This window comes from Haliotis rufescens, unplaced genomic scaffold (genome assembly GCF_023055435.1).
Source record: "Haliotis rufescens isolate VD_foot unplaced genomic scaffold, xgHalRufe1.0.p SCAF_165, whole genome shotgun sequence".
Lineage (NCBI taxonomy): Eukaryota > Metazoa > Mollusca > Gastropoda > Lepetellida > Haliotidae > Haliotis > Haliotis rufescens.
This window is the reverse complement of record NW_025963852.1, coordinates 84,232-103,755: the sequence shown is the minus strand read 5'-3', so window position 1 is coordinate 103,755 and position 19,524 is coordinate 84,232. Positions and strand designations below refer to the sequence as shown.

Genomic DNA, 19,524 nt, shown 5'->3' with positions numbered 1-19,524 from the left:
GCACTTTAATTCATATCAACATTCCCATTAGTATTTAAACTACAAGTTTCTTTTTCTGTGTAGGGTCAATATTTTTTCAGTTTACTTCTGTTGTCTGTTCAATTCCTGTCCACACCCGTCATCATAAGTCAGGTTATGTCATATCCTATAATTTCTCCACATAATGCAGAACCCTTTGCCATTACACAAGCTAATATTTGAGGTAACATAATTCCATTGGTCCTATAAAGAAAATCATCGTATATAAATGCAAATCCGACAAAGCGAGTAAGTGAAACAGGGGCCTTTTGATTGAAAATATTTCTTTAAAGTTTACTGGTTTTCAAGCCAAGCTGAGATTTGACTTGATGCCACTGTGTTCTGAGTCACTGCCAAGTTTTCTAACATGCAAGGACAAAGGTAATGACGTCATGTTTTTAGCTTTGACGTCAGCATCTTCAGGACGTCTGTGAAAGATTTAGATCAAGATTTGCTCTGGGAGGTTTCAACCGGACTGGTTTCCTTCTGTGTGTGGTGCAACGAGTTCTTGGTACCAGTTTTAATAAGCTCCTCGCATCGATGTATCGTTACCTGCACATTTATACAGTATCCATACCCGCGAGAAGCATGCAAAGTAATGGAGCTTTTTGAAAAACTAGTTCCACGCTATTGTTGCGCCCCAAAGTTATTAGAGACGGGGCCAAGCTTTCGTCCGTGTCCAGCGGCCAGCGCAGTTGTGCCATCCAAGACGACCTTGAACTTTCTTGAACCAGAAAATGGCGGCCAGAAAGTGATTTTTAGAAATGATATTAATTGTATTTGCTGTTTTATAAGCAAACTATGATGTGTCATGGAATACCTTATCAGCCCGTGGATACATAAGGTAGTATCTTTATTATTAATACTTTTAAAAGATATTTTGAATGTTTAGATTAAGTTGCAGACACGGATCTAGCAAGAATTGCATTCGACTGCACCAACAACTCTCCTCTCAGGAAATAATGGAGCAATGGTTGTTGATATATTATGACCGCTGATTGTGAATGAACTGCATTATTTTAAGCATTGAGTCACCGTAAGTGTATCCAGCGTGAATTTGGATTGTTTTGACTATTTCTCAGAAATAAAAAGATACAGGGAAGCTGAAACTCGGATGATCGCTCTAATATTGTCAGCCTGAAGTTTGTTCAAAAGGCACGCATGCTATTGTTAGCCATTACCCGTGTGTTATTTGTTCAGATAATTTGAATATATAGAAGTGGCCATTGACTATAGTTTGGAAAAAAACACGCTTTAACAGTAACCATGGTAACTTTGCAAATAACCATATCATCTATTTCCATGTCTCTGCCTTGCCTCAGTGATATCTTATGATCTTTAAAAATGTACTTTTAAAAATAAACTGAGCACAGCAAGCAGTTATTTGATATGATATGTAAAAAAACCATTGTGATTGAGAGCTGTTCCTGCTTGTAGAATAATCAAGACATAAAAAATGGTAAAAAATACACTTTGATATAGCTAGTACTTCAAAAATCTTTATTTAAATTTTCTCTGAAACCACAGACCTAGACATTTTGCTATGATGTGTAATTATACTATGGGATTTATTTTGGACAGAAAATGTAAAGTAGTAACTTTTTTATGTGAATTGATTTTACCTAAATTGATTTTAACTTTTTCAAATCTTCCCAGAAACTACAGGGATGATGAAGCTGCAGTGTTAATGATATGTAGAAACACAATGGGACTCAAAGGTGTTCATGCCAGTAAAATTGATTTTTATGCTTAATTTCGAACCAGGTTTACTTCTCAGAAACTGTGGTGCTGATTTACATCAGTTGTTAATCATCATTCTATGAACTTCCTGTGACTTTTACCTAGTGCTCTGACAACAAACAAACTAGGTACATGATTTGGTTTTGTTCGGGGTTCCAGCTCTATGACCATGACCTTTAAATAATGTGGACCAGACAATCCAGTGATATTGCGAGCAACGATCTACTCTGTTGCACCTGTTGCACCCAGTTGCCACTGTTGGATACAATGACCTGACCACCCGGTCCACAATGGTGGGTACAATGGCCTGACTACCCAGTTGCCACTGTTGGAAACAATGACCTGACCACCGGTTCCACAATGGTGGGTACAATGGCCTGACCACCCGGTCCACAATGGTAGGTACAATGGCCTGACTACCCAGTTGCCACTGTTGGATACAATGACCTGACCACCGGTTCCACAATGGTGGGTACAATGGCCTGACCACCCGGTCCACAATGGTAGGTACAATGGCCTGACTACCCAGTTGCCACTGTTGGATACAATGACCTGACCACCGGTTCCACAATGGTGGGTACAATGGCCTGATTAACCGGTCAACACTGTTGGATACAATGACCTGACCACCGGTTCCACAATGGTGGGTACAATGGCCTCATTGACCGGTCCACACTGTTGGATACAATGACCTGACCACCGGTTCCACAATGGTGGGTACAATGACCTGAATGACTGGTCCACAGTGGTGGGTACAATGACCTGACCACCTGGTCCACAGTGGTGGGTACAATGACCTGACCACCTGGTCCACAGTGGTGGGTACAATGACCTGACCACCGGTTCCACAATGGTGGGTACAATGGCCCAACTACCAAGTTGCCACTGTTGGATACAATGACCTGACCACCGGTTCCACAATGGTGGGTACAATGGCCTGATTAACCGGTCAACACTGTTGGATACAATGACCTGACCACCGGTTCCACAATGGTGGGTACAATGGCCTCATTGACCGGTCCACACTGTTGGATACAATGACCTGACCACCGGTTCCACAGTGGTGGGTACAATGACCTGACCACCCGGTCCACAATGGTGGGTACAATGACCTGAATGACTGGTCCACAGTGGTGGGTACAATGACCTGACCACCTGGTCCACAGTGGTGGGTACAATGACCTGACCACCTGGTCCACAGTGGTGGGTACAATGACCTGACCACCTGGTCCACAGTGGTGGGTACAATGACCTGACCACCTGGTCCACAGTGGTGGGTACAATGACCTGACCACCAGTTCCACACTGCTTGGTACAATGACCTGAATGACTAGTCCACAGTGGTGGGTACAATGACCTGACCACCTGGGCCACAGTGGTGGGTACAATGACCTGACCACCTGGTCCACAATGGGGGGTACAATGACCTGACCACCAGTTCCACACTGCTTGGTACAATGACCTGAATGACTAGTCCACAGTGGTGGGTACAATGACCTGACCACCGGTTCCACAATGGTGGGTACAATGACCTGACCACCTGGTCCACAATGGTGGGTACAATGACCTGACCACCGGTTCACAGTGGTGGGTACAATGACCTGACCACCTGGGCTACAGTGGTGGGTACAATGACCTGACCACCTGGGCCACAGTGGTGGGTACAATGACCTGACCACCTGGTCCACAATGATGGGTACAATGACCTGACCACCTGGTCCACAATGATGGGTACAATGACCTGACCACCGGTTCACAGTGGTGGGTACAATGACCTGACCACCTGGTCCACAGTGGTGGGTACAATGACCTGACCACCGGTTCACAGTGGTGGGTACAATGACCTGACCACCTGGGCTACAGTGATGGGTACAATGGCCTGACCACCTGGGCCACAGTGGTGGGTACAATGACCTGACCACCTGGTCCACAATGATGGGTACAATGACCTGACCACCTGGTCCACAATGATGGGTACAATGACCTGACCACCGGTTCACAGTGGTGGGTACAATGACCTGACCACCTGGTCCACAGTGGTGGGTACAATGACCTGACCACCGGTTCACAGTGGTGGGTACAATGACCTGACCACCTGGGCCACAGTGGTGGGTACAATGACCTGACCACCTGGTCCACACTGCTTGGTACAATGACCTGACCACCTGGGCCACAGTGGTGGGTACAATGACCTGACCACCTGGGCCACAGTGGTGGGTACAATGACCTGACCACCTGGGCCACAGTGGTGGGTACAATGACCTGACCACCTGGGCCACAGTGGTGGGTACAATGACCTGACCACCTGGGCCACAGTGGTGGGTACAATGACCTGACCACCTGGTCCACACTGCTTGGTACAATGACCTGACCACCTGGGCCACAGTGGTGGGTACAATGACCTGACCACCTGGGCCACAGTGGTGGGTACAATGACCTGACCACCGGTTCACAGTGGTGGGTACAATGACCTGACCACCTGGGCGACAGTGGTGGGTACAATGACCTGACCACCAGTTCCACAGTGGTGGGTACAATGACCTGACCTCTTGTAGCATTTTATGTTAGATGCTGCTGGGTTTGGTCCAGGATTGCCTGTCTTAATTTCTTTGTAAAACTTCATATCAGGTGCTATGAAGTCACACATAACACATTTCAATGTCATTTTCCAGCCTGCATTTTCTCTCCTTGGCTATCTGCAGCTGATTGTTGTCATAATTAGTGGACTTCGAAGAATGCAGCCGCAGAGCTGTGTTCCATCCTTCAGCCATATTTTCATTGTCGCATACCCTCCAACATGTCAAGTCATCTTTGCTTGCCTCTTGTTTCAGGTCTTGCTTGCTGGCTGCAGTTGGACGCAACAGCCACACAGAGGTAGAGATGCAGACAGTCAGGTGCCGACAGCCCAGTGCCATCCAGCCTAGACTTGGTAACCAGTGAGAAGTCTTCAGCACTCATCCTAGTGACAGTCCTTGGTATCTGGGGTGGAGGGGCACTTTCTGACTCTTCAGACTGAAAGGTGAGACCTTTGTTCCAGGCAGTGTGGCCCTTGCTGAATTGTGACTTGATTCTCTTGCGACTGACTTTCATTATGATTATTTTATTAGAAAATCTCAAGATCTACACATCTTGTGGCAGCAGTCCAAATCGCAGTTGAGCTGTACACACAGTCTGACGCTTTTGGGCGTATTGGCCGAGTGTCAGCTGAAAGTGGCCACACCTGGTGGCTCGCTGCACTTGATTGGCTGTACACACCTACCAGCCCAACTAATATGTTTAATGAGTAAACACAAGGCTTTCTTAGGAATGAACATTTGATAGTTTCAATTTTCATTTTATTTTGAAAAATGTGGACTTTAATTCAATTATTTTGTTAAAAACATGCATGTATGTTTTTACAAATAGGCAAATAAAATACAGAACTGGTTTACTGGACTAACATTGGTTCTTTGCTAGATGGTGGATCCAGGCTGATAATTTTGCGGTTTTAGTGGCAAGTGGCAGGTCGGTCAGCATGCAACAGAACAGCCTATGACTGATATTAATCATGGTGGGCTGTCATGTCACTAGATAACAAAGAAGGAAAGTAATTGTGGTTTGAGGCCTTATGGTCTGAGTGGCCATATAGACTATGTATTCATGTGAAATTAGAGCATGGTATCTCAGTGAGTTAAAACCATAAAACTGGCATGAGTCTGGACTGGTACAAACACACCACTTTGGCTCGCCTCACCTCACCTCACCTCACCTCACCTCGCCTCACCTCACCTCGCCTCGCCTCGCCTCGCCTCACCTCGCCTCACCTCACCTCGCCTCGCCTCACCTCACCTCGCCTCGCCCCACCTCGCCTCGCCTCGCCCCACCTCACCTCACCTCGCCTCACCTCGCCTCGCCTCGCCCCACCTCACCTCACCTCACCTCACCTCACCTCACCTCACCTCAAATGATGTACAGAGGACATTGTGTACACTTCAAAACTCTCTAAAACTGCAATACAATTATGATATTTGCACCTTACCCACAACTAGATTATAATGAAAGTGTTTGATTGTTTTGTGGTTTGTTATTTGTGTGGCGTGGGTGGATGTTTGTTTGTATGTATGTTTGTTTGTTGTTTAACACTGCTCTCAGCAGTATTCCAGCTATATGACAGGTTTTTTCATAGTCAAGCCTGGACCAGACAATACAGTGATCTACATTAGGAACATCAATCATAACAAGTGAGACATGATGACATGCAATCAGGTTGACCATCTGAAGTTTGTCGCTTCTAAGGACAAGCTTGAGTTGCTGGAGACCTATATTCCTCAATGACAACCTGAATGTCTCTACAAGTATAGCCAAACCCACACCCCACCCCACCATGTGGCTGGCCATACCAGCACCCCACCCTACCATGTGGCCATACCAGCACCCCACCCTACCATGTGGCCATACCAGCACCCCACCCTACCATGTGGCCATACCAGCACCCCACCCTACCATGTGGCCATACCAGAACCCCACCCTACCATGTGGCCATACCAGCACCCCACCCTACCATGTGGCCATACCAGCACCCCACCCTACCATGTGGCCATACCAGAACCCCACCCTACCATGTGGCCATACCAGCACCCCACCCAACCATGTGGCCATACCAGAACCCCACCCTACCATGTGGCCATACCAGCACCCGACCCCACCATGTGGCCATACCATAACCCCACCCTACCATGTGGCCATACCAGCACCCCACCCTACCATGTGGCCATACCAGCACCCCACCCTACCATGTGGCCATACCAGAACCCCACCCTACCATGTGGCCATACCAGCACCCCACCCAACCATGTGGCCATACCAGAACCCCACCCTACCATGTGGCCATACCAGCACCCCACCCCAACCATGTGGCCATACCAGAACCCCACCCTACCATGTGGCCATACCAGCACCCCACCCCAACCATGTGGCCATACCAGAACCCCACCCCACCATGTGGCCATACCCTCCAACCCCACACCACCCTGTAGCTATATCCTCCACCCCCACACAACATGTAGCCATATCCCCCCAGTAGCTTATGATGTCAATCACTGGATTGTCTAGTGCAGACTTGATCGTTTACAGACCGCTGTCATATATCTGGAATATTGTTGAGTGTGGCATTAAACAACAAACAAACCACACTTCAGTTTCACACAGTCTGCCACCTTGCCATGCCTGCACGCGGCATGACAAAATATCAGACATAGTCCACAGTGGCTGACAGTGTCACTATCAGTCTTCACTTCTATAAAACCTTGATCGTGAGTAACCTGTGTATCATGATTCATTTAAAAAAAAAGAGTTTTGATTTATTTCAGTGTTTTAACTTGTAAGAATATAGGTCCCCAGCAACCGATTCTTGTCGTAAGAGGCAACGAAATGGATCTGGTGGTCAGGCTCAGTGACTTGGTTGATTGCATGGCCTGGAATCTCCTTTAAGTGTATCAATGCTCATGATGTTGACCACTGGATTGTCTGATCCAGACTCAATTATTTACAGACACCGTCATAATTATAGCTGGAATAGTGTTGCGACAACCTCCATACTCACTTGAAATAGCCATAAAAAGATAACTTTCGGTATATGTCTGCAAGAACACACACAATCGAATGTATTAAATATTCACTTTTCGTTATAGACAAATTTGTATATTATTTGTGAGTCTTATGTCACTATAGACTCATAACTCAGTGGCCAGGTTGATAGCCTGTCGTAACCACAGCGTGGGTCGATACACGTAATATCAATCACTAGATTGTCTGGTCCAGATGCCATTATTTACAGACTGTTGGAATATTGCTGAGTGTGGCATGTTGTACCCACAAAGCGTGGCGTTACTTGTAATATCAATCACTGGATTGTCTGGTCCAGATGCCATTATTTACAGACTGTTGGAATATTGCTGAGTGTGGCCTGTTGTCGTTACTCGTTATATCAATCACTGGATTGTCTGGTCCAGATGCCATTATTTACAGACTATTGGAATATTGCTCAGTGTGGCCTGTTGTCGTTACTCGTTATATCAATCACTGGATTGTCTGGTCCAGATGCCATTATTTACAGAATGTTGGAATATTGCTGAGTGTGGCATGTTGTACCCACACAGCGTGGGCGTTACTTGTAATATCAATCACTGGATTGTCTGGTCCAGATGCCATTATTTACAGACTGTTGGAATATTGCTGAGTGTGGCCTGTTGTCGTTACTCGTTATATCAATCACTGGATTGTCTGGTCCAGATGCCATTATTTACAGACTATTGGAATATTGCTCAGTGTGGCCTGTTGTCGTTACTCGTTATATAAATCACTGGATTGTCTGGTCCAGATGCCATTATTTACAGACTATTGGAATATTGCTCAGTGTGGCCTGTTGTCGTTACTTGTAATATCAATCACTGGATTGTCTGGTCCAGATGCGATTATTTACAGACTGTTGGAATATTGCCCAGTGTAGCCTGTCGTCGTTACTTGTAATATCAATCACTTGATTGTCTGGTCCAGATGCCATTATTTACAGACTGTTGGAATATTGCTGAGTGTGGCATGTTGTACCCACACAGCGTGGGCGTTACTTGTAATATCAATCACTGGATTGTCTTGTCCAGATGCCATTATTAACAGACTATTGGATTATTGCTGAGTGTAGCCTGTCATACCCACACAGCGTTTGTCGCTACTCATAATATCAATCACTGGATTGTCTGATTCACATGTGATTATTTCCCCTTTTGAGATGGATCAAGTGGTAAAATAGAATATGTATACTGACCAGATACATCATACCATGGGTTGATTTAGATTGTAGGGTGTCTTAAGGGTGTTTTGTGTTGTTTCTGGTTAAAGTCCTCCTCTTGAGATGGGTCAAGTTGTCATATAGACTATGTATACTGACCAGATACATCATAGCATGGGTTGATTTAGATTGTAGGGTGTCTTAAGGGTGTTTTGTGTTGTTTCTGGTTAAAGTCCTCCTCTTGAGATGGGTCAAGTTGTCATTTAGACTATGTATACTGACCAGATACATCATAGCATGGGTAGATTTAGATTACAGGGTGTCTTCAGGGGTGATTTGTGTTGTTTCTGGTTAAAGTCCTCCTCTTGAGATGGGTCAAGTGGTCAAATAGACTGTGTATACTGACCAGATACATCATAGCATGGGTAGCTTTAGATTACAGGGTGTCTTAAGGGTGTTTTGTGTTGTTTCTGGTTAAAATCCACCTCTTGAGAGGGGTCAAGTGGTCAAATAGACTGTGTATACTGACCAGATACATCATAGCATGGGTAGATTTAGATTACAGGGTGTCTTAAGGGTGTTTTGTGTTGTTTCTGGTTAAAGTTCTCCTCTTGAGATGGGTCAAGTGGTCAAATAGACTTGATACTGCTCAGATAGATCATAGCATGGGTAGCTTTAGATTACAGGGTGTCTTAAGGGTGTTTTGTGTTGTTTCTGGTTAAAGTCCTCCTCTTGAGATGGGTCAAGTTGTCATATAGACTATGTATACTGACCAGATACATCATAGCATGGGTTGATTTAGATTGTAGGGTGTCTTAAGGGTGTTTTGTGTTGTTTCTGGTTAAAGTCCTCCTCTTGAGATGGGTCAAGTTGTCATTTAGACTATGTATACTGACCAGATACATCATAGCATGGGTAGATTTAGATTACAGGGTGTCTTCAGGGGTGATTTGTGTTGTTTCTGGTTAAAGTCCTCCTCTTGAGATGGGTCAAGTGGTCAAATAGACTGTGTATACTGACCAGATACATCATAGCATGGGTAGATTTAGATTGCAGGGTGTCTTAAGGGTGTTTTGTGTTGTTTCTGGTTAAAGTCCTCCTCTTGAGATGGGTCAAGTGGTCAAATAGACTGTGTATACTGACCAGATACATCATAGCATGGGTAGATTTAGATTACAAGGTGTCTTAAGGGTGTTTTGTGTTGTTTCTGGTTAAAGTCCTCCTCTTGAGATGGGTCAAGTGGTCAAAAAGACTGTGTATACTGACCAGATACATCATAGCATGGGTAGATTTAGATTACAAGGTGTCTTAAGGGTGTTTTGTGTTGTTTCTGGTTAAAGTCCTCCTCTTGAGATGGGTCAAGTGGTCAAATAGACTATGTATACTGACCAGATACATCATAGCATGGGTAGATTTAGATTGCAGGGTGTCTTAAGGGTGTTTTGTGTTGTTTCTGGTTAAAGTCCTCCTCTTGAGATGGGTCAAGTGGTCAAATAGACTGTGTATACTGACCAGATACATCATAGCATGGGTAGATTTAGATTACAAGGTGTCTTAAGGGTGTTTTGTGTTGTTTCTGGTTAAAGTCCTCCTCTTGAGATGGGTCAAGTGGTCAAAAAGACTGTGTATACTGACCAGATACATCATAGCATGGGTAGATTTAGATTACAAGGTGTCTTAAGGGTGTTTTGTGTTGTTTCTGGTTAAAGTCCTCCTCTTGAGATGGGTCAAGTGGTCAAATAGACTATGTATACTGACCAGATACATCATAGCATGGGTAGATTTAGATTGCAGGGTGTCTTCAGGGGAGTTTTGTGTTGTTTCTGGTTAAAGTCCTCCTCTTGAGATGGGTCAAGTGGTCAAATAGACTGTGTATACTGACCAGATACATCATAGCATGGGTAGATTTAGATTGCAGGGTGTCTTCAGGGGAGTTTTGTGTTGTTTCTGGTTAAAGTCCTCCTCTTGAGATGGGTCAAGTGGTCAAATAGACTATGTATACTGACCAGATACATCATAGCATGGGTTGATTTAGATTGTAGGGTGTCTTAAGGGTGTTTTGTGTTGTTTCTGGTTAAAGTCCTCCTCTTGAGATGGGTCAAGTGGTCAAATAGACTGTGTATACTGACCAGATACATCATAGCATTGGTAGATTTAGATTACAGGGTGTCTTCAGTGTGTTTCTGGTTAAAGTCCACCTCTTGAGATGGGTCAAGTGGTCAAATAGACTGTGTATACTGACCAGATACATCATAGCATGGGTAGATTTAGATTACAGGGTGTCTTCAGGGTGTTTCTGGTTAAAGTCCTCCTCTTGAGATGGGTCAAGTGGTCAAATAGACTGTGTATACTGACCAGATATATCATAGCATGGGTAGATTTAGATTACAAGGTGTCTTAAGGGTGTTTTGTGTTGTTTCTGGTTAAAGTCTTCCTCTTGAGATGGGTCAAGTGGTCAAATAGACTGTGTATACTGACCAGATACATCATAGCATGGGTAGATTTAGATTACAAGGTGTCTTTGGGGTGTTTTGTGTTTTTTCTGGTTAAAGTCCACCTCTTGAGATGGGTCAAGTGGTCAAATAGACTGTGTATACTGACCAGATACATCATAGCATGGGTAGATTTAGATTACAAGGTGTCTTAAGGGTGTTTTGTGTTGTTTCTGGTTAAAGTCTTCCTCTTGAGATGGGTCAAGTGGTCAAATAGACTATGTATACTGACCAGATACATCATAGCATGGGTAGAATTAGATTACAAGGTGTCTTAAGGGTGTTTTGTGTTTTTTTCTGGTTAAAGTCCTCCTCTTGAGATGGGTCAAGTGGTCAAATAGACTGTGTATACTGACCAGATACATCATAGCATGGGTAGATTTAGATTACAGGGTGTCTTAAGGGTGTTTTGTGTTGTTTCTGGTTAAAGTCCTCCTCTTGAGATGGGTCAAGTGGTCATATAGACTATGTATACTGACCAGATAAATCATAGCATGGGTAGCTTTAGATTACAGGGTGTCTAACAGGGTGTTCAATGTAGCTTCAGGTTAACAGCATTGTGTAATGGTGGTTTGTGCATGAGATCTGTGAATCAGGTAATGAAAGTTTTATTCCCTGGCTGATTTATGAAATCTATCCTTGATGACCTGATTGGTGCTCATACTATCAACCACAGGTTGGCAGGGCCCAGAGTTGGCTACTGACTGGCTGTGGAGGTGGAATATAAATGACATGCACTTAGATTTTGTCAGATACTGATCATTGATTATTTTGCTTTTGAAACCAGGGAGACATTGTTCTTTCATGTCAAGGGTCGAGGTCCTCCCATGGGGCTTAAGCTTGAAAATACATTTCATGGCCTGTGAACCATTGAAACTTTTTATCTCCATTCTAGAAGGACTAAATAAAATGCAAACTCTTTGGCGTTAGCAAATATACTGAGTGAAGCGGCATGGGTTGAGTCAAGTGTTTTGAGTGGGTTGTTGATCTGAAATATGGAATCACCGAACAAAATATGGTGCTGTATATACTCAAACAGGTTGTTGACTCTATAATACTTCACTCGAACATATGACAGGCATTGAAAGCATATAAGCATGGCAACTTGGTAAGCTAACATGAGGTGGGCATCCCTAAAGAAAACAAATCAAGCTTGCAAGGCCTTCGCTCTACATCGCACGTCACCATTATGACGTCATATCGCTCATTGTGACACAAAAGATATGAAGTCACAGTCGTATATAGAAAAGTGCCAAAATTCCAAGCTCTCTGTTGTCTCCAAAAGGTAAATACATTCCCTTTGTAGATTTCTATCGTGTTTTCTGCTCAAAATGTATAGCCACACATCCTTTGAATATTGTAGTAACCGCATCTGTGCATTTTGTAACCTGTAATTGTAGAGATAACAATTTAAATATGCCTACCGACAATGACTGAAAAATGTACTATTTTATGAATATTAGCTTCTGCTGTGATGCGGCTGTCAAACCAGCTGTTTCAATCAGAGGGGGTTTATTGTGATTTAATAGCCTCTGATTGACCAATCAGATTCAAGTAAATTCCAAATTCATGGTAGAATTCTTATCTATGACAGATGATAACAGATAAATGATAACATTAGTTAGCCCAGATGACAAATCAACCCAGAGGTCAAATCAACTCAGATAACAAATCTGCTCAGATGACAAATACACTCAGATGACAAATCTACTCAGATGACAAATTCACACAGATGACAAATCCACACAGATGACAAATCCACCCAGATGACAAATCTACTCAGATGACAAATCTACTCAGATGACAAATCCACCCAGATGACAAATCTACTCAGATGACAAATACACTCAGATGACAAATACACTCAGATGACAAATCTACTCAGATGACAAATCCACCCAGATGACAAATCCACCCAGATGACAAATCTACTCAGAGGACAGATTCACCCAAGGGTCCAGCACCACCTGACATCCACCAGTTTCTACCAGGTTTATGAGTGGCGTTGCTCCAGACAACTGGTTGATATGTCTGTGAGTACGAAGTATGCTGCCTCAAAGTCATCGCAGGTCTGCCATGTTTGAGCTGAGGGGTTTGTTCCAATAAATTTAGATATCATGTAGCTGGAATATCTGTGACTGTGACAAACAAACAACAGTATCGCAACTGTAGACAAGGGTGGAAGAGTAAGCTCCCTTTGGTCTGTTGTCATGAGGAGGATATTTGAAATTATTGTCTTGACCCTGACCATTATTTGGTATTTGTTGGATCACAGATTGTCAAAGTCAGACGTCTGAGTTGGGAACAGCCTGGATCAGCTGCACATTGGAAGCCTGCCCAATTGCCCGACATTCAACCTTTCGGTGGACTGTTTATCCCAGAAGAACAAGATTGTGTCGTCGGAGTGGTCTCTACATCCCCAAGTCTCCAAGTGGATAATGTTGGTTGGTTGGTTGGTTTGTTGTTTAACGCTGCACTCAGCAATATTCCAGCTATATGACGGCGGTCTGTAAACAATCGAGTCTGGACCAGACAATCCAGTGATTGATATCGTGAGCATCGATCCACGCAATTGGGATCGATGACATGTATCAACCAAGTCAGCGAGCCTGACCACCCGATCCCGTTAGTCGCCTTTTACGACAAGCATAGTCACCTTTTACGGCATAATGATAAGTTTGGACACATGGCAGTAACTATTCCCATCACGACCACAACAAAGGTGACTGGCACAATGTCACTGTGGAAGAGCATGAGCATGAGCAGATTTTTTTGCTGCATTTCTGCCAGGAGAATAACTTCAGACATAATACGATTGAGGGATATGACACAGCTTCATTTCAAACCCCCGGCCTTTCGCCCTTTAGGCAGACGCTCTATCCTGGTCCCATTGCGATATATTTACCTGGAAATAGGCTCAATGCTGTTGATTGAGACAGGTCCCATTATGATAGATTTACCTGAAGATAGGCTCAATGCAATTGATTCTTTTCAGTTGTTTTATTCAGATGATGACTATCAACAAATGGTGACATCAATAAATGACAATGCTAACAACAAACGGCCCCAAGATCCTGACCACAACAAAGGTGACTGGCACAATGTTACTGTGGAAGAAATGAAGGCTTTTAAAGGTGTCTTGATAAACATGGATGTTGCCAGGCTTGACAGGGATGAAATGGACGGGCATTCTGGCTGTAATTATAGCTGGTTACAGGTAGTTGTCAAATTGTGTGTAAACATAAGGAACAAGGGTCATGTCATCTACACAGACAACGTTCATACCAGTGCTACCTTTGGTGACTATCTGTTGCAGAAGGACAGGTACCTGTGTGGCACAGCGCGTACCAACAGCAAGGGCTACCCCGCTGTTGATCTCCCTTCAGGTTGAGACACAAATCACCTGCAGAGAGGGACCATCGACTGGCGAGCTTGTGGGGACTTTGTTGCTGCCATGTGGGAAGATAACAAGGTTGTCTTCGACCGTAGCACAGCGCACTCTCCTGAGGAAGACGGTTTGACGGCCAAGAGGAGGAGGAAGGACTTTGTTGCTGCCATGTGGAAAGATAACAAGGTTGTCTTCTACCGTAGCACAGCGCACTCTCCTGAAGAAGTCGGTTTGACTGCCAAGAGGAGGAGGAAGGACTTTGTTGCTGCCATGTGGAAAGATAACAAGGTTGTCTTCTACCTTAGCACAGCGCACTCTCCTGAGGAAGTCGGTTTGACTGCCAAGAGGAGGAAGAAGGACGGCACACGTAACATCCTTCCCAGCACTCCATGTGTACAGGATTATGGCAAGTCTAAGGGAGGGAGGGATAGACTCAACCAAAAAAAAGACAAAAATAAGACAAAAAACACTATGAAGTGGTAAAGACATGTTGAGGTCAAATTGATGGAATTTGCCATATATAATGCTTATCTCATTGTTAGTTTGTTGTTTAACGCCGCACTCAGCAATATTCCAGCTATATGACGGCGGTCTGTAAATAATCGAGTCTGGACCAGACAATTCAGTGATTAACATCATGGATGCTTGCGGTCACTGGCCTGTGCCTGCAGGGAGCTATGACACCCGGTGTCTGGTTTGGGAAAAGATACACAAGGTATTTTCAGTCCAGCATCCAGGTACAGAATATGCTGACAATCCATTTAAGGGAGCCAGATCATCAACGATATGCTGGAAGTGCAGTGTCCCTCTGTGTGTGAATCTCTCAAAATCATGCTTCATCAACTACCACACCAGTGTGCAGTCTTTGTGCCAATATCTGTGATTAACCTCCTTCCAGTCTGGTCCTGTAGCGAAGCATCCAAGTAATATATTTAGTTGGTATTTGAGTCCCGGTGACAGCAGGCTCAGTTTTGAATGTGATACATCTTCTGTCCATGAAAATTTGCTATTTTATATACCATTGTTTATATATATGTATGTGTGTTGGTTGATGTATGTCATTGTATTCAATTGCGTGGATCGATGCTCATGATGTCAGTCACTGGATTGTCTGGTTCAGACTTGATTATTTCCAGATCACTGTCATATAGCTGGAATATTGCTGATTGTGGCATTAAACAAACAAACAAACAAACAATCCAAACAGTCTCCCTTTCTTTCAAGGATGGCATGTATATAGTTCTACTCAACCTGATCTCAAATACAAAATCGTAGAACCAAACAAGTCATGAAAGTGTTTTTGTTTTTTTTAAAAACATTCATGTTAGGTGAAGAATAATCAAAGGGAGATAATCCACACATTAAACACCTGTCAATCCACTTCCAACAGTCACCTAGTGTTTGAAAACATATTAATTTGCATTGTCTGTGTATGATATTGGATAGTACACTGATTTATTTCAGCCTTTTGCCTCTTTTTTTTTTCTCTCGTCTTACTAACCAAGGTTAACAAGATGATATTTTTGGTGTGTTACAGCTGCAAAATATTAACTTTTATTATTCTATGTCTCGTTATAACATTCATATTACTCAAAAGCATTCATATTTCAACTATTCAAAAAGAAAAACTGTAAAAATTCTTTTTTATATATTCAGGTGAAGAATACTGCCTCATCCAAGGGAGATAAACCACTGTCATCGCACATGCCAATCAAGATTCTTCAGTCACCTACGCCTGTAGGTTCTACTACACCAAATCAGCACCAGTTGGGACAGTGCGGTTTTCGTAGGGAGCCTTCAGTGCAGATCAAGAGATATCTGCAGGCTGTGATTGGATGATATTGTGTAAGATTTTTTTTTCTTTTTAATGTACATCTATCCAGTTATTAAAAGTGTCCACATTTCAGTTATTCATACTTTATAGGCTTTCCTGTTTATATTTCACCATGGATACACATTGGCATGAATGAGGAGGTAAATCCTAAAATAATGACAGTGAAGTTGGGGACAATTTGGGTTGAATGGAGCATTTGGATGGCCTAGAAATGAATGTTGCTTCGTATTGTGGTCGAACTCAGCACGAGCCCCACCGGGTAGCTCTGTCCATCAAGCCCTCCTCCTGCCTTCTGAATTTGTTGAAACTGATGAATTTGACAACAAATTAGGATAAAGTCACCACTGCCACAACCATTTCTGCCTTGTGTTAATCACTTACCGGTCAAGTTACGTGATGCGTTATCTTGAATATGAAGCATGTACACTGCTGACAGCATAATATGTCACAAACCCCCTTATTTATAGTAAACAATGTAGCATACCATTATTTCTTTCTGTTAGGTGCTTTTGTGTGAATAAATGATGCTATTATTCTATTAAGTTTCTTAAAACAGACTTATTTTTCACAAATATAACTTCCAAATAATTATTTGTTACCCTCAAGAACATTCTCCTGACAGTTATATCCAAATTGGTTTGACATTTGATATTGTCTCAACACTGTTTTCACCTTTTAGCATGCGTGATGTTGACTGGGGAGGTATATGTGCACTCATGCAGAAGAAATAGAAGTTTTCACATCCAATTTATCTTTTAGAGAAGCTGATCTGAAGTCCGGTGTTGGCAGTGTGTGATCATCATCCCTTGTTTTGCCTCGCTGCGCTCTATTACCTTGTAGAAGTTATGAAACTTAGACATGTAGGTACATTAATTACATTTAAGAACCCCAGTCCACTTGAGGCCCCTCTGTTGCTCACTATCAAGTGCCATAATAAGATCACCCTCATGCACTAGAAATTTCTGACAGTGCTCCCTAGTGCAGTTTTTCAATTTGCAAACATGAAGTAAGGGCTATACACCAGCCCCAGAACCTGCTTAGATGAACATAATACCCACTGGCCCTTTTGGAATGTAACATTATGGTTCCGAAATCATCTGTAAAGAATGTGATACGGTTCGACAATACTAAATTATCTCCCCTGTTCAGTAAAATGCATTGTATCTTTCCATCCCCTATAAACCCATAAGTTATTGGAGAGAAACACTATTTTAAGCTGGTATTACATGACACTGTTAATTGTGAATAAAACGAGTTACATTTTTGTCAGGATAAGCTTACATTTTCTAAATTATATGAAATTTTAACTTTGTTTCCTTGAAACTGGCAAAAAACTGAAATTAGCAAGTTGAGCCACCTTGAAACATTAAACAGTAAGTATTTTTTATTTCCTGTGAGTATTTTAAAGTCTTAACTAAATAAATCAATAGAGTTAAGTGTAATTTCCTTCCATGTTGTGGTTTCAAAGAGCTTTCTCCTACTTGAGGGTCCATTTCCATTTCTCGGCTTTAATAGGCGGTATGGTTCACTGGTCAGTGTTTGAGATTGCTGGCAACAATCCACCCCTTTACTTCCTATTTTCTGGTAAAGTTCATTATCCAGCCTTACATATATGATGACTTTAAAGCTGCTTAATGTGTCCCTTGCCAATTGCTGGCCTGAGTTCCATGCTCTCTGTGCAACTTTGAGTAATTTTTCTGATTCCTTTCCATGTGTACTTATGTCACCAGCTTATATCATAGGTGCTTGTACTTTTGATTTTTGGAGTAAATAAAAGCACAAACATTTGTGATAGCCCCTCCATAGATGATTTACCAAATGCTGACGGTCATTTGAGTGTTTAATTATATAAACAATGCATGGTGTAAGTTCGAGCAATCTCAAACAATATCAATCACATCATGTCATGAGTGTCAAAACCATATTCCATGAATGTAGCAGACTCTGCTATGTTCTGATGATGTCAGCAAAGGAAAACAAACAACAGACCACTACTCAATGTTAAATATGTTTTGTTACTGGTTTGGAGGTTTTAAGATTTGTTCATTTGTTTTTAGTTGAAAAAATATTTTAGGGTGATATGATCTATGCAGCTTCAATCATTTATGGAATTGACCCTTGACCCCCTTCTTTAATGAAATATGAATTAACTCCCATGGTCAGTGCATGAAGGTAGAAACTTCTTTATTAATACAGAAATACATTTAGTAAAACATTGATGAAGTGTACATCCTTAAACTCTCACAACTCTTTCGGTGCATCAAAACTAAGTATTCTATTGCCATATAGACATGCAGGGTAGGAACAAGTACTGAAGTTTAATCCAATTTCCATTTTTTGTCCGAGCAGCAACATATATATACGATACATAAATCACAGATTTGTCAAGTGCAGATGTTTTCTAATTTGTCTACAGGTACTACTACACCAAATCAGAACCAGTTGGGACAGTGCAGTTTTCGTAGGGAGCCTTCAGTGCAGATCGAGAGATATCTGCAGGCTGTGGTTTGAGGATATTGTGTAAGATTTTTATGTCTTTTAAATGTACATCCATCCAGTAATTAAAATTGACCATGTTTTTCTATATTTAGTACTGTCTTTTTCAACATGATGAATTATGCTGAATGTGACCACAGACATGCATTTTCAAGTAGGAGACATTTGGTGCGAAACTGGGGAAGTGTTTAGCTTCCTGTACTCGGAAAAGGAGCTGGCTAAGCTAGTCTTTTTTTTGTTTATATTGCTGCTCTAAGGCCAATCTGTGCACACACGTACAGGTAATAGCTGTTGAATGCTTAGTTAATTTTTTTAAAAATATAACGTTACTAAAGATGTCTTTGGGAAAACATTTGGTTGTGTGTAACGACTAGTGACCAATTCAAGGGAGATAATCCACTTTCATCGCACCTGCCAATCAAGCTCCTTCAGTAACCTATGCAGTCTAGTGATGATAAAATATTTAAATCCTATTGTCTTTGTATGCTATACTATAATTTTCTAATTAATTTCAACCTTTAGTCTTATATCTCATATTTACTTACCTTGGCTAACGAATTTACCTGGCCTAACGAGTATACTTCTAGTAGGCAGCAGCAGCCGATACACCCCTATTCCATTAAAAAATATAACACAAAAAGGTAAAATAGCAGTTATATTACAGAAATCAAACATGTATTACTTGACAAATATTTTATTTATTGTTTCAGGTGAAGCATTTCCACACCTCCATATCAGTTCTCACCTGTGCAATGCCTGGGTCATCTTCCAGAGGCAAGGGAAGTAACTG

General features: G+C 42.4%; 1 long non-coding RNA gene across 6 annotated transcripts; it reads left to right on the top strand.

The window, feature by feature from the left end:
* Positions 1-696: 696 nt before the first annotated feature.
* LOC124151073 lies at positions 697-18,716 on the top strand. Of its 6 annotated transcripts, XR_007221675.1 has the most exons (7): positions 697-862; positions 4,590-4,777; positions 13,292-13,460; positions 14,012-14,105; positions 16,061-16,249; positions 16,998-17,098; positions 18,655-18,716. It is a non-coding gene; the product is annotated as an uncharacterized LOC124151073 (long non-coding RNA). The 6 variants fall into 6 exon arrangements; XR_007221676.1 differs by lacking the exon at positions 14,012-14,105 and having other exon boundaries at positions 698-862; positions 13,292-13,456; XR_007221674.1 differs by lacking the exon at positions 14,012-14,105 and having other exon boundaries at positions 698-862.
* Positions 18,717-19,524: the final 808 nt, after the last annotated feature.